General features: G+C 41.6%; 1 protein-coding gene across 2 annotated transcripts in view; it reads right to left on the reverse strand.

Moving 5' to 3' along the window:
* PID1 (phosphotyrosine interaction domain containing 1) overlaps nucleotides 1-14,775 on the reverse strand; it is a 90,894-nt gene that overhangs the window by 57,721 nt on the left and 18,398 nt on the right. Inside the window, exon 1 of one of the 2 annotated variants that reach the window (XM_075158236.1) lies at nucleotides 11,089-11,265. The exons of the other annotated variant lie outside the window; for it this stretch is intronic. The gene's annotated coding sequence lies outside the window, so the exon portion shown is untranslated. Of the gene's footprint in view, nucleotides 1-11,088; nucleotides 11,266-14,775 lie in introns of those variants that run through there. 2 annotated transcript variants of the gene reach the window in all.

Consider the following 14,775-nt stretch of genomic DNA (forward strand, 5'->3'; position numbering starts at 1 on the left):
GGAAAACTTACCTAAATGTATTTTTAACCTGAAGTTGTACTATTTTGCTGGTAGGCCAATTTTGGATCAAACCAGAGATAATAGTTGTGAAATATCAGGTTGAAGAAGATCCTATCCTAGCATTTAATTCTCCCTCCTTATGTGCTGAAAGAGCTCTGTTTCCATAGGTGATCTGTTTGCAGAGGTTCTCAAATAAAGAACAGTGCTTCCATTAGATACTCAATAGATGAAAAAAATCCATTTAGCCCCTCTGAGTACTGAGCTTGGACCTCTGAAATGGTGGTTCTCCTCTGCTAGCATCTCTTATCAACTTCAGTGGCACTACTGACAGAGAGAGCACAATTTGACCAAAATGAGGAAAGCTATGACAATGATCTACTTTTTTCATGTTTTAACATATACCATCTTAAACAAGGAAAAGACTACTCTCTACCTTACAAAGGCAATTCAATACTTGTATGAGCTGCAAGTTGGAGTGGTTGGGTGCCAAAAACACTAGAGCACAATTGGCAGCAAACAGATAATTAGGTGCCAGAGAAGTGCAGAACGGATTGGGGGTGGACACAGAAATAGCGTTTTTCTTTGGACTGCATGGCCAGCGCAGACAGCGCTGCGCTCCCTGCACACAGGTCATATGATGGCTGCCATAAGAAAATCAAGTCTCTGCCAGGAGACATCACACAGTGAGCCCCCAAATAAGCAAGTTATTTAAACACATGCCTAACTTTCACTATGTGAGCAGTCCCAGTAAAGCACACGTGGGTAGTCAATGGGATTATTCATGTGCTTTAAACCAAGAACAGGATAATGTGCTTCACTGAACCCATTTCTTAGTTTCCACTCCAAACTGGCATCTCCTGTGGAAACTGTTGGCAAATGCTGACCTATAACAGTAGCCAATATATTTTTTGAGAAGAGGCATTAGCTCTCTATTGCTGTGAACCCAGAATATTTCTTTAAAGTGCTTTAAGTTCACAAAGTTCTTGAAAAGCATGACTTCGGCAATTCAGTGAATAAAGGTTCAGGGCACATTATACCGCTCACATTTCATGTCCCAGAACCACTAGGTTCATCTGGTAGCTCTTATACTGAAAAATCATCAAAAGATGATATTCTTAACTGGTACGGCTATAACAACAGCTCAAAACTGCCTACCATTCATCCTTTATCGATTTAGATGGTGCTACTGATACCGGCTTCACGTTTGAAAGAAATGCAAGGAGCAACATAACAGTAAGAAATTGGCAGCAAGTTTTAAAATTCCTTGTGCAAACAAAATACCTTAATTGCCAAAGAAAGGATCAGAGCTGTAATTAGCATTGTATTTTCCTATTTGCTGAACATTAAATCATTCAGAGTAAAATTTAAGTAAAGCCCCTAATCACATTGGAAAATTATCTTAATACAAAACCATAGTTTTGCTTATTCAAGGATTCAAGTTCCATCATTTTCTTTTGCTTACTTTACCAGTCGCAATGGCATCCTTTCCCCCTGTAGAAGAAAACTGAAGGGTGTATAACTGGTAGCCCAAACCCGTAGCAGGCCAAGACTGTCACTACAGAGGTACAATATATGCTTGCCTCCTTGGTGACCTTCAAAGTGCTCCCTATTTCAATGAAAACCCTGTCATCACTAACCCTCTTAGCTGTAGGTTAATTGAACATAAGAATCAAGAATTTCAACATATATTTTGTTATCAGCTCAACAGTCACACATTAGCCCTAGATTAACTATTTCACAACATTCAATTTGCAAATTTTAGGTGCTATATATTTAGTCCAAGCACAATTTATGTTGCTGTTAAAACTAAAAATTAACAGCATTTGGGTTTTGGTTTAGTTTGTCAGCAAAAAAACAGTCACTTCCACAGCTCAGGCCAAATGTCTTGGAGAAAACAGCTGTGACTCTATACAATTAAACGTGCCTTGGAAGAGAAAAGTATGCACTGACAACTTGTAGTAATAATGCTTAACACTTCTGCACAGCTCTTCATCTTCAGGTCTTAACTAAACAGTCACTGCTGTTCACAATACTGAGTACTCAGCAGCCAAGCTTGGGCTAGTGGATCTTTTCATTTTCATGATGGAAATAAAACAAAGACTCAAATTCAGTAAATCTAAAAAAAGGGTTATACATTGGATGTGAATCTAGAAATAAATGCCAAGAAAGAGGGGACTGTAACTCATTGTAATCTGTAATCCAGCAATAAGGGGATGAGCAAAATGATCACAGTTTATAAGCTAATCAGGTTGCGACATGGTGAACATAAGTAAGAAAGTCTTCAGCACCTTAGCCCTCAGCCCCCATTATCTCTTAACGTCAGCATTAAACCAACACACGACTGCATAAAGTGGCATCACATTTCCAGATGATTTGGCCAAATTTTGCCAAAGACACACATTGAGTGCAAACCCCAAAATGATAGGATGTTAACTTGTGAAAAGGAGTTATTCTAAAAGTTCAAAGCCTCTGAAAGAGGGGTTTGCCAGAATGAGAAGCAATCCTCTGGGCAACTCATCTTTCTACAGCACTTACAAAGGAATTCCCAGATGAAATCCATCTTAGAGCAACAGCAAAGGATCAGTCCCTGGGAAATTCAAAAATGACCTCTATAATTTACTACTTCGGTGCAAGTACTTCCTCTACCTTTGAAATTCATTTAGTTCTGGAATGAAACAAAAACTTTTCAACAGCATCCCTCAGCAGCCTAGGAGGGGAAAGACACAACCAAGTGCAATGAACTGCAAGAGAATTTTAGAAAGTCCAAATATCCCTTTTTGCCTATTCCCAGTGGAATTTGACTACCAACGTACCCAGTCTGTGGATACAAGGCTCCACTCTCTCACTCATGGTCAGAGGAGATGACAACACGGTAGTCCTTTAGCAATATGGTTACACCATCAGTTACATGAGCACAGCTGCGACCTGAGGACCACTCCACCCCAAGCCTCCAGCTTTTCGGCAAGAAAAGAATTCTGATACTGTTCATTTGAAAATTGATCCATTTCAAGGCTTTGTTTTGTTTGAAGCAAATGCTATCCAGTACAGATAAATGTCACATCTGATCCATTTCTTGCTAAACAAATACTGCTAATACAGTTTAAATACTTTCCCCTCCCTCATATTAAGCTTTACTGTGCTGCATTTATTTATCCTTTACTAGCAGTTCATGTAAACATTGTACTGAACGCTACAATAAAACCCTCTACAGAGGGGATGGAAGCACTTATCAAAGTCCAAAATTATCCCACCAGCAGCCTGCTCTAACACAAAGCTGACTGGCACGCACAAATCCAAGATCATGTCACGACTCTTTATACTCAAGCAGATCTGGCCTAAGTAATCTTCTTGAAACTGATGCAGCTCCAGAAATCTGGTTATCAAAAGCCCATCTCATCTAGCATGTCGAGAGCTGTATTTTGCCAGCCTATCTAACTAAACCCATTCAATCTCTTTCAGGTAACAGATGCTACTTAGGTGAAAAAGCAGATAACTATGCCTGAATGTACGTCTCTCAATTCCGAAGAAATGGCAACGGGCACAAGGGGACAATGGACTTGCTGCGGGTGCCCTGTGACACATTTTGGAAGTAGAGGAGCTTGGGCAGGCCCACGGTGGGACTCGGCATGCCCACACGAAGGGCATGACACCCCCAAGGACCTTGGGGCAAAGCGTCTGGGAAATATCACACCACAAAAGAAAAAAAAAAAAAAGGAAGAAAAAAATACCTTTGCCACCGCTCCACGTGCCCAACACCACCTGCATGGTTATGCATTAGAAACTGAACCAGTGCCTGCCGCCATTTCCCCTCCTCACATCCCCCTGCTCCTGCCACCCCCCTGCCAGAGAGCGGGGAGGAGAGACGGGGGCAGCAGGGAGCGTTCTGGCACAGAAGAGAGTAATCTGTGTTTACCAGGGTAAGCTCAAATCTATGACCGCCCACAGGGCAGAAGATGGCACCAAAGCAAGCAAGGTGTGAGACTGGGGCAAGGAAAGCACCAGGAGAGGCAGCACCCGGCGTGCTGCTAGCAATGCTCCCGCTGCCAGGCACAGAGACCTCCTGGCCGCCTCCTGCCGTTGCTGAACGTAACAAGGGAGTCAGGGATAAAGCTCTGATGGAAAAAAATCTATAATATACAGAAAAAACAGACGAAGGGAAGGGGGACACAGGAGTGCAGATAGAAAAGCAGGATGAGGACACAAGGAACCTTTTTAGGATAGCAAGCCCAGCTGCAGCGTATGGTACAGGGGAAACCAAAATCAGTCCAGCGTCAAAAAGCCTTTCAGCAAAGATGCTACTGGATCTTTGCATGCAAGCACTGAGAGCTATTCCATCTTACTCTAATACCAGTTTCTTGGGGAATATTCTTCTTCCTGTGGTGATAAGACATATCTCTTAAAAACACACAACTATCAAGATTTCATAAATAAAACTTGCACTCCCTATCAATAGCCCTGATCACACAGCTGCCTGTGTGACGATGCTCACATTGCCTTGTTTTCTTACAAGTTTAAAGATTTCTGTTTCCTCACAATTTAATTCATGTGAAACGTTTTGTTCTCAGACCCTGTGTACTTTGAGTTTGCTCTGGCTGGATGCCTCCGTTCTGTTGCCAAGCTTATGCGATTCCAATCAGCAGGATCGCTGCCCAAACAAAACACAATCCCAGATACAAACACCCTCCAAACTGCAGGGAACTTCAGAGCCAGATGAGAATTTCATGACTGATCCTCTAACATCTCTTTACACTCGGCCAAACTAAACCCCCTGACCTAAGCAAATCTGAATATACAGGATATTCAGAGACTAAGTTCCCAGTTTAGCCGTAATTGCTCAAAACCTGAAGTCACACTAGAGATCCACATCAGAGTAGGAAGGAGTCAATATTTCAGGACACTCATAATCATGAAAATAAAATAAGACCTCCCTAAAACGTCAGTGGAGGAGGTAAAAGAAGTCACATACTACAATAAAAAGTTCTTTGATCAGTCTCTACATTACAGTACCTAAATTCCCAGCCCATTATTTCAGCGGAAATTAGGCATGTGGTGGAGAATGAACATCTAAATATGTCTGTTTGGGTTTGGGCTTTTACAGTTTATTGTTTACTGATGACTGTTAAACATATTTTGAAATTAGTTGTAGTTTCCAATGCCTAGTGTTCATGGCATATATTTTATATCAGAACAACATTTTTTTAGCATCAATAGAAATATAGCATAATGACTTTTACCAGTGTATCAACTGAGCTGCTCTCATAAATAACTGCTTCCCAAACTTTTGGCCTCAGAAATCACTGTTAACTCTCAAATTTTAATAACTTTGTCACAACTGAACTAGCTCTCATGCCACCCAAACCCAATTAACAGATAGCTGTGTTGTGTATTTTATTAAATGCAATCATTGGAAATAACGTTTACACTTGCAGTAACAACTCCGCCTTTTTCTTCCATTCCATCCCTGATGATGTTGGTCTTCAAACTACATTCAGAAGTCCAGCAAACAAAACCAGCCTGGGAAGCACAGCTCCGTTACACAGCATTGAAGGAAAATGAAGTCATCCCCGTTATCTGCTCTTCATCTTCTGATCACCAGAGCAGCAGTACCTCCCCAAAAGCACCGTGTCTGTGTGCAAGCCTGAAATTTTAAACTAGATTACCATTTCACAAGTATCAGTATGCCAGAATTTCTCTGTGCAAGCACAGGTAGTTATCAGCCCCAGCATTTTTCAGGACAAATGGTCCTGAAACAGCAGCCAGAACACAGGCCCAAGACAAGACAAATGGTTCAAAAAAAAAAAAAAGGGGGGAAAAGAAGAGTGGAAATAAATGAGGAAATAGGAGCTGACAGAAGAGAAAGAACAAAATAGGACATGCAGCAGCACAGCTATGTCAAGTTCATTCACTTTGATTTTGAGCTGACCTCTTAGCTGCTTTCCAACATATTTTTCCCCTAACATGAGTTTCCAATAGATGTATTATTTGGTATAGTTGGCCCAATATTAAAACAATGGAATCCTGCAGCATGAAGGCAGCTGTTGCTTTTTCAATTTGCTCTTGGAGGCTTTCCAATAATTTCTGTGTCAGAGGATGCTTTAAAAAGTTCTTTCTCCTCACTCTTGCCTGGCAGGGCAAGCCCATCTCATACAATACCTGCCAGACAGCCACTGCATTCCCCAACACAGCCCCTTCAAAACCAGCATTTTACTCTCTTGCTCTTCTCCTTCATTTTTTGCAATAAATCAATAACTTGTTAAGCAGTTATGTAGTTCAGCGACCTCTCTCTTGCCTTACTAAGACTTGTTCACTGAGACAGGGATACGGACTGGATGGCATAGATGCCTGCTACAAACAGGGAATTTGCCCCGATTACTTGCCAAAGGTAACATTGTGCCTAATACTATGCAGAAGCAAAGGGTACAAATTCTCGCCAAAAATGCTTACGTATTGCTTAAATATAAACCAAATGAACTTTTGGGATAAGTCTAATGAATTCTTGTATTTACAGCTACAAGATAATGAGAATCCATTCCTTTCTCTGAAGCTGTCCATTTTATCACCGAGTCCTTCAATGCTAATTTACAGCACTGCCTTTTCCAGGTCTGAAACACCCCCAGGATTTAAGCCTGGCATTCTTGAGGGTCTCTGAGAGGGGGTCCTCCTACTTCCCATGGACACAAGCCATCTCCAAGTGAAGAGACCTGCTTCTTCAGCAAGTCAGCCTTTTTGGAAAGCCTCCACCAGGGAGCATCTGCCCAAGCCTTGCAGAGGACAAAGAAAGAAGCCTGGTGGCTTTAGCCTTCCCTCTCTCCACACATCCCCATGAGCACCATCAGTACATGCTCGAGAGCATCCCCAAGGGAACCATGTCAGGCCAGCAGTGCTGTCCCATCACATGCACCTTCCCAAGGAGACTTCCCCAGCCCCAGCTACACTCCACAGGCATTTCATCTCCTGCAATATTACTCCTGTTGTGCCTCCACCGGCGAATTATTCATCATGGGGGAACTCTGCCAGGATTTATGGCTATACAAACCTTTAAGCAGATGATGCAGAATATAGACAAAATTTGGATTTGGGTCCCACTGCAATGCAAATGCATAATCCCTATCCCCAGGGGGACTTCACACAGTAGGTCTGCTCACTTCTTAAAGCCATGAATAAGAGCAGCACACCAGAGAGCCTACATCAGGAATAAGGGAGTCTACAGAAAGTGATCAAAAATACCCTTTTACAAAGTGTCTCACTAATTCAGCAAAGCTTTAGAACTGGATAACTGACAGGATTTGCACCAAGAAACCTTCACAAAAGAAAATCAAACCAACTCATTTACATTCCTGTTTCTCCTGCAACTACCTTACTGGTTAAGCTGAGCCAAAACAGCCAGATGCAAAGTGACTCTGCTTTTCCCAGTGCAGAATAAGTCAAGTAAAGTGGCCGAGGACTGCGCTCCCCTTCGCTGGGGCTGACCTACGGCACCCACGGATAGGACAGCTCTCTCATGTCCATGTCCTCCAGATATAAAGGTGGAATCTGCATGGTGTTTTCAAGGTTTTTCAAAAGTAGTTAACCTTTTCTGATGTTTCCATTTTTCTGATTTTGAAAGGACAAGTCCTTAGCACTTGACGAGAAGAGAGATTAAGCTTCCAAGTTCTCACAATTTAAGCACCCAAACCCAGAGATACTCAGAAACTCCAGCTTCTCTGTAAAACCTCAGTTTCTTCTTCTTTACTTATCAGCAAAGTTCAGATAATTTTGCAGAAGCCTAACTAATCCCTCAGCTGAGTATTAAGTTTCAAAATGCTAGTGATTATACACATATATACATATCTACGGTTCTTAGAACAAAAAAAAAAAATTAAAAAAAATCCCTCCAGAAAAGAAATAAAATATGCACCATGAGACTCAACTAGACGCCCTTATCCCCCCAAGGCATGGTTAACATACTATCTGCCAGTACATATGGGACCAATTAAAAAGAGCTAACCCCTCACACAGACGCTGCAGCGTCACTCTGGAGGAATCCACAATTGATTAAACAAACTCAAGTAATTCCATTCTGGAAACACGTGCTCATTCATAACCAAATCCAAGTCTTTAGGAATCCCATATGCCATGAAAAAAACATCCATGCTTCCACAGAAGTCTGTGGCAAAAACAAATCTAAAGTCCAACAGGAACAGAACTAGTCCCCATCTTTACTGCTGTTTTACAAGTGCTACTACATGCACCTACATGAAGAATTATTACTACTCTTTAGAGTAGTAACTAAATTGTCATTTCAGTCTTATAATTCAACATCATCAATGAAATGAAGATCACTGAATGATGGAAATATTAAATTGTTTAATTAAAAACAGAAGAGCTCAAAACTGTCCAACCTTCCCTTCCAGCGAGACCAGCAGGATTGGAAGACTTCAGGCCTGTACAAGGATCATCACTCAACCTCTTTACGCTGTGAAGGCTACTTTCTCTTTTTCCAGTAATTACACTCTCGCTTTTGCCCAACCTGCTCCAAACTTTGTTCGATACAGCAATGACTTGCAATTTTTCCACACAGAAAACAGCTGCAGAATAAACAATCCTGCAGAGCAACAGATGTAGAGGAACATCCTTATTCTCAGTACAGCCTCAACTTTCTCCCCCCCTCCATTGATTGTTGACCACCTTAAACACCATCCATTCTCAGCCATTTTATAACTTAAATAATTTTGCATTGAAAAAAGCCAATCAATTTTGAACCTGCAAGTTTTGGCTGAACTTCAAGAAATCAAGTTGCAGAAGAAACAGGAATGTAAATGAGAGGTTTGGGGGTTTTTATTATATGTTTCTTGGTGCAAACCCTGTCAATTATTGCAAACAATATTTTAACATGTTTCAGGCTTAGGGGAAATGAAATAATATAGAACATCAACATCCAGGGAAAAGGCTGTTAAAGCCCTGAGCTTCTCTAGATGCAGATCTAATATATATTCCTGTAATACAACACGATGGAAGTATTCCTGAATACCCACGACATTTACAGTCTCCAGTGTACCTGTGTCAGGCAGCTAGTTAAACAGACGCGAAAGAACCAACAAAATTAAAATAAGTGAACTGCTTGCCCAGCATTTCCCCACTGTCTTCTTCCTTTGCCCCATTCAATTTAACTTAGAAGCATTACTGATGTAGTTATTCCAGCATCCCTCAAAGCACATAGAGCTGAAATTCTACAGGAGATGTTAACAAGGTGGCTTTTATCAATCTTGATGCATCTGAAATCTAAACTATATACCCTAAAAAAGAAGGCAGTGAAAGAATTTAGGGGCCTCTGATAAAATATTGAAGTATTGAATCTTGTGAATACCAATTAGTCATTCGTCTGGGGGGAAAAAGTTTCAAGACAAATATTTCTTTTAATCAAAAAATGCGTGTATTTGGCTGAAAAAACCCATGCACCTGTGATGCAAAATGTTTGAGCAGCTTTACAAATTCAGTCCTCTATAATTATAATTTTTAGACTGCTAAAAATTCCACTTTCACAACTGCCACCACCACAAACAAATAATTGTCAAAATAAATCCGGTAGATTACCATGCAAAAATGTGTCTTCTACAGCTTAATCTTGCGATAATGCTTTTTATAGCATGTCTCTCTGCCCAGATTTGCAGCTTTTGTTATTTGCATTCTGACCCCTAAGCACAAAGATTATCAATCTTATAATTCTTTTTTTTTTTAATACTTGAAATTCTTCATGCTGCAGCCCTTCCGATGGCTTCTCAACTGTGCTTATCTAAGCTATTTGCATATATAATGGCCATACAGTTCTTTCAAAAAATCTCCAAGCCAAACTAAGTAATGTCAATGACAAAAGAAAAAAAAGAGAAGGGGGGGGGGAAGTCCAATTCTGAACATTTACTGCTATGGCAGTAACCAGGTAGACTGCAAATATGAGGCAGATGGACGCATGCACACAGGGATTCAACATGAATCTCCAGTGCCGCTTCTGTATGGGTCAGCCCCAATTCTGCAATGGAAGAAGAATCCACAGATGACTTTTCAAGGGAATCTGTCAAATTTCCTGGCCTCTTCCACGAATACTTCTAGGAAAAGTAACTGTCTAACTCATAGTGTTTATTGCAGTTTCTTACCTTTGGAAAGCAAGGACCATTTAGAAAGCAATTAAACACTAACCCATGAGCTAGGATCATCAAGGCCAACTACTCCGACGGAGCACCGTCGTCAGAAGGGAACCGCAATGGACAGCTTCTATCGGTGAAGCTATACGGCATACAGGGAACAACACAACGGCTACGCAAGACTTCTGCCTCATCACCACTCACTTCCATCAGAGTTTTCATCACAGCTGCTGAGATCTTCAAGACTGCCCACTGCAAAGCTTCTCTGCCTACACACCAGTCAAGAACATTCAGCACAAAACGTTCCACGTGGGCACAAAATAAGGCTTTGCCTCTAGGTCTCCACTTGGGAAATCAGAGGGTGGTCAGAGCTGAACGCTCAAAATGAACATTTCTCTTCCTGAGGGTTGATTCTGAGCTAGATAACAGAGGGCTGTTTTCCTGCTTTCCAAGTGTTACCGTTATTTAAAGGGAAGTCTGTAAAAATGTTTGTACTGTTGGTAAATTACTTGGGAGACCACCACAACTAAAATATTTTCGTTAATTGGAAAAAAAAAAAAAGTATGTCTTTTCGGTCCAGAAGCAAAACTTGAAACAGATAACCTCAAAAGTGGAAAGTCTGGCAAGCTGTTAACTGAAGTCAGATTTTGAGACAGAACTTTAACTCCACGTCAACTAATCACTGGTAGTTCCCCTCCGACATACCGACCTTTAATCCAACTACACTATTTTCAATCCTAGATTGTTTTAGGAGCAGAAGGTATCCTTGTTCAATATTTATTTAATTTTGGATCCCAGGTTCTCTGCCTGGAACAGATTTTCAGATTACATTAGAAAAGCCTCTGAAATAACATCAGTCAAGTTTTGCATGCACAGCTATTTGCACAAGCCAATTCTACAGTTTTACAAGACAATCGGCTAGATAAACATCTGTCTGCTCCATTCTGAGCAGCTGATGAGCACAGGAGACCTTTGATCGTTCAACAGAGCCTGCTCCCTCCTGGGTGAGATCCAGCAACCACCATAATTGAAGTGCTCCAAGTTTTGCTTTTTCCCCGTCTTTAAGCGCTGGTTGGGTATCACGTGCATCTCGGTGTCATCCACACCACAACAGCGAAAATCAGAGGTTGAAGAGCTACAGCATCTCCTGCAGAAACAGGAACACAAACCAACAACATTTTCTGCTGTTCTAGCCAGGCAAGTGTATGCACTAGTTATCCATAAAGGACGACCATGGGTTTTGACTGTGGCATAATGAAAAAACTATATGACGAGTGCATCTGCTTCCACAGCGATTTTTAAAAAGAATTAATTTGTAGAAATAAAGGTTAGAAATCATTTGAAAATCATGACATTCCATGCAGCGTTCCATCACTAGCATAAAGATTAAAAGGGAACGAGCTTCAACCAGCACATGAAACAGGGCTCTGGTTATAATCTATTTTCCCTGTAGCATCTGTAGAGAAGTGATTAGTTCCAACTCCTGCCTTGCGACATGAGCACTTCCACTTCCATGTTTTATCCCCATTATAGTCCGAAATCAACAGACTGTGGTGGCTATCACTGATATTCCCACCCGGCAGAGTAAAGCCGTTCCTGAAGCAGATTTGGGATTGCCTTTTCTGCTTACCCAGTAGACAAATCACAAACGCAGTTTACTGTGAAGCTGCCAATATTTAATAGTGTTTAATGGTATGTATCTGAGTGGGAAAAGGGCGCAAGCATCTATCTAGAGAACAAATTAGTCCATCAGCCCCAGTACAGTTTCCCTCCTTGCCTTCCTCCCTGCATGTGTGCTGCTATATTGGAGAACGGGAGTAACATGCAGCTTGTGGGCTATTTATTTGTTGAAATACCATCTCAGATGAGACGATTCTGGGAAAGAAATAGGAGACAATTCTGAAAACAGTGGAAGCAACAAGCACACCATTGAAGAAACAACCCACACAGGACACAGGGGTAAATCTCAGTGGTAATTTGGCAGAGCTACCTACCGCAACCCATGCCACCTGCCCTAGATTGCATAAAACACTCCCAGGGTGTTGCTGCCCTGTAGTAGGTTAGATTGCAGCTAGCCCAACTGCCCCCCACGGCTGCTTCATCATTAATTGTCGCAGAGGGTGGCTGTCTTTCCATTTATTTAGCTGTACGTATGAATACACAGCAGAAGGAACAAGCAATATGAGGCTCATTTTTCCCCAGCCCATTCGGTTTGGAAGAGATTCTTCTCCAGTTCGGCGCACAAAGTGCTCTGGCTTCAGTCTCTTTTCCGTTTGGCACACAATCAAACCGTATTTAGAGGAAATCCAATTCTTCTATAAAAGTTGCATCTCAATAAATTGTGTCTTACCTCTCTTCCCTACCCATATTCAAAGGGAGATAACACTGCATGGCTTCCAAAGCCGTTCCCATTTGAACATTACTTTCCATCTGTACATGTTTCAACTTTCAAAACCGCACTCAGTATGAAAAAAAGCACAGCAAAGAAGCAAGGTTGTCTTACCGTATTATATTCACTTAATAATCATAAGCAATTTTTCAGAGAAGTCCTCCAGGCACAGTTTTAATGTTAAAGCAATTCTTGCTTCATTTTAACCATCCACTGATGCAGAGCTGATAGCCCAGCTCATTAAAAAGTACAAGGCACTATTTCAAGAAATGCCATAATTTATCGGGCAGAGTTTAGTCACGCTCCACACAGCAGCCTGGATGCACACCACCAACTGCCTCTGACGCTTCCCAAATCCAGCACTGAAGCCCCTCAGTTTTGGGCTCAGCTGCCCATGGTGCATGAAGTCACACGGCAAAGCTTCCTGCTACAGCGATAAACACGTCATCTTCTACCTGCAGTTTCTGAAGAGGCTTAGCTACATTTCAAAATGCATGAATCCCACTTGAGTGGCAACCCTTTCTTCATGTTAAGCATCTGGACCCATTTAACCAGCCATAAAACTCATTACAGGAAGGATGGTCAGAGAAAGGATAAATATCGCAATTATTTTTTTGAAACTTCATGATATTTATATAGCACAAAAATTCACAAATTAGTTTGATTAAGGACTTGAGTCCAAAACAGCGACAGAGCTCTCACTTTGTGCTGCTGGACGTCAGTTGCTGGTCAGTTGATTTGATATCCCAGTGGTTAGATCCCACACCTGGACCATGCAAATTATAACACGCAAAGCAAGGAATCGTTACCTGGGATGAGCTTCAATCTAGTCCCCAAATTATTCTTTTGAGGGACTGTGCTTCACTTCTCACAAGTAATCCCCAACACACAGGGCATATCGGTCTTTGGACTCACGTAAGACGGGAATGAACCACCTCTCCTACCCATCAGTAGCTATCCTTCCAAGAGAACAGGGGTCAGAAGAAAGTGGTAAACTCTTCCCAAGCCCTCTTAGGAAGGTGCGTATTTGGGACCGTACAACATATTGGCAGCCAAGTGATAATTCCATCAGGAAACTCAACCAGTGGTTATGCCAAACTAGGTGCTACACCCAGGTGAGACACTGCAAATCCAGAGCACCTTCCTGATCCACCCCGACTCTGCAAACATCACACTGCTCTGCTTAAGGCTTCCTGTTGCTTTCTGGAAGAAAACTTTATTTTTAAAATAAAGCTCACTAGAAGGAGATTAACTGCCCTTAAAAAATACTTAACAACCTCTTTGCTTGTTATCGAGTGGCCCATACATATGCCAGACGAGCACTGTAGACGATGATAATGCATTAAATAAACACTTCTGTTTAAAATCCATAAGCCTACTTATGACTACTTTGAGACACACAAATATCTACAGCTTATTCAGTTCAAGAATCCTCTGCTCTCAAAATGTCCATTCAGCAGCCCTGCCAGATAGTTTCACAATACTACAGGCTCACTTATTCATAAACAAATCATTAACATTCTTGACATAAATCCATAGCGTACAACAAATCCCAGCTATGATAGTGTTTTACTACATTTGCTGTGCCCATCATGAATGGGACTTCTGTTTCCACCAAAAAAAACTCCCTCAACAAATAAAAGGCAAATTATTCCCTGCGAGAAAACTGCCAGGATGAAATGCCTATGCACGAATTACAAACTAATTATCAAGTTCATATAGTAATAAACCTGGCGTTCAGTTAGTGAAATGGGCTGCCACAATTTATGTAAGAAATTTGCTTGCTAGAACTCTAACAATTAAGAAATTCTGATGGTTAAATACACCATTACAGACTTTTAAAATTTCCTCAGCTACTTTTACACATCCCCGTTTCTCCACACATGGGCACAAGAGTCATCTGAAAAGACCCTTCTAAAGCCCTTCAGCATTCACTGATTGCCAGGGGTTTATTTACAGCCCTGGATCACAGGGTTTCAGCCAAGCCCCGAAATGATCAAGACCCATTTTTACACACATACATCACAGCTTAAATTAGACTAATTAAAATGAACAGAATAGCTTAACGAACGCAGCAGGGCCAGGTTGCTTATTCTCTCTGAATACACTCTGCATAGATGGCAGCACAGAGCAACAGTTTAAACCAGGCCTTCGCCAAAAAACACGGTCCAGAGGCAAAACCTCTGCAGGTGCCCCAAAAAGGCTCCGGCACACAGGCGGCATCCCCCGCACCAAGGGGCATGGGGGGCACGGCGGGACAGGATTCCC

The sequence above is a fragment of the Calonectris borealis genome, chromosome 9, assembly GCF_964195595.1.
Source record: "Calonectris borealis chromosome 9, bCalBor7.hap1.2, whole genome shotgun sequence".
Taxonomy (NCBI): domain Eukaryota; kingdom Metazoa; phylum Chordata; class Aves; order Procellariiformes; family Procellariidae; genus Calonectris; species Calonectris borealis.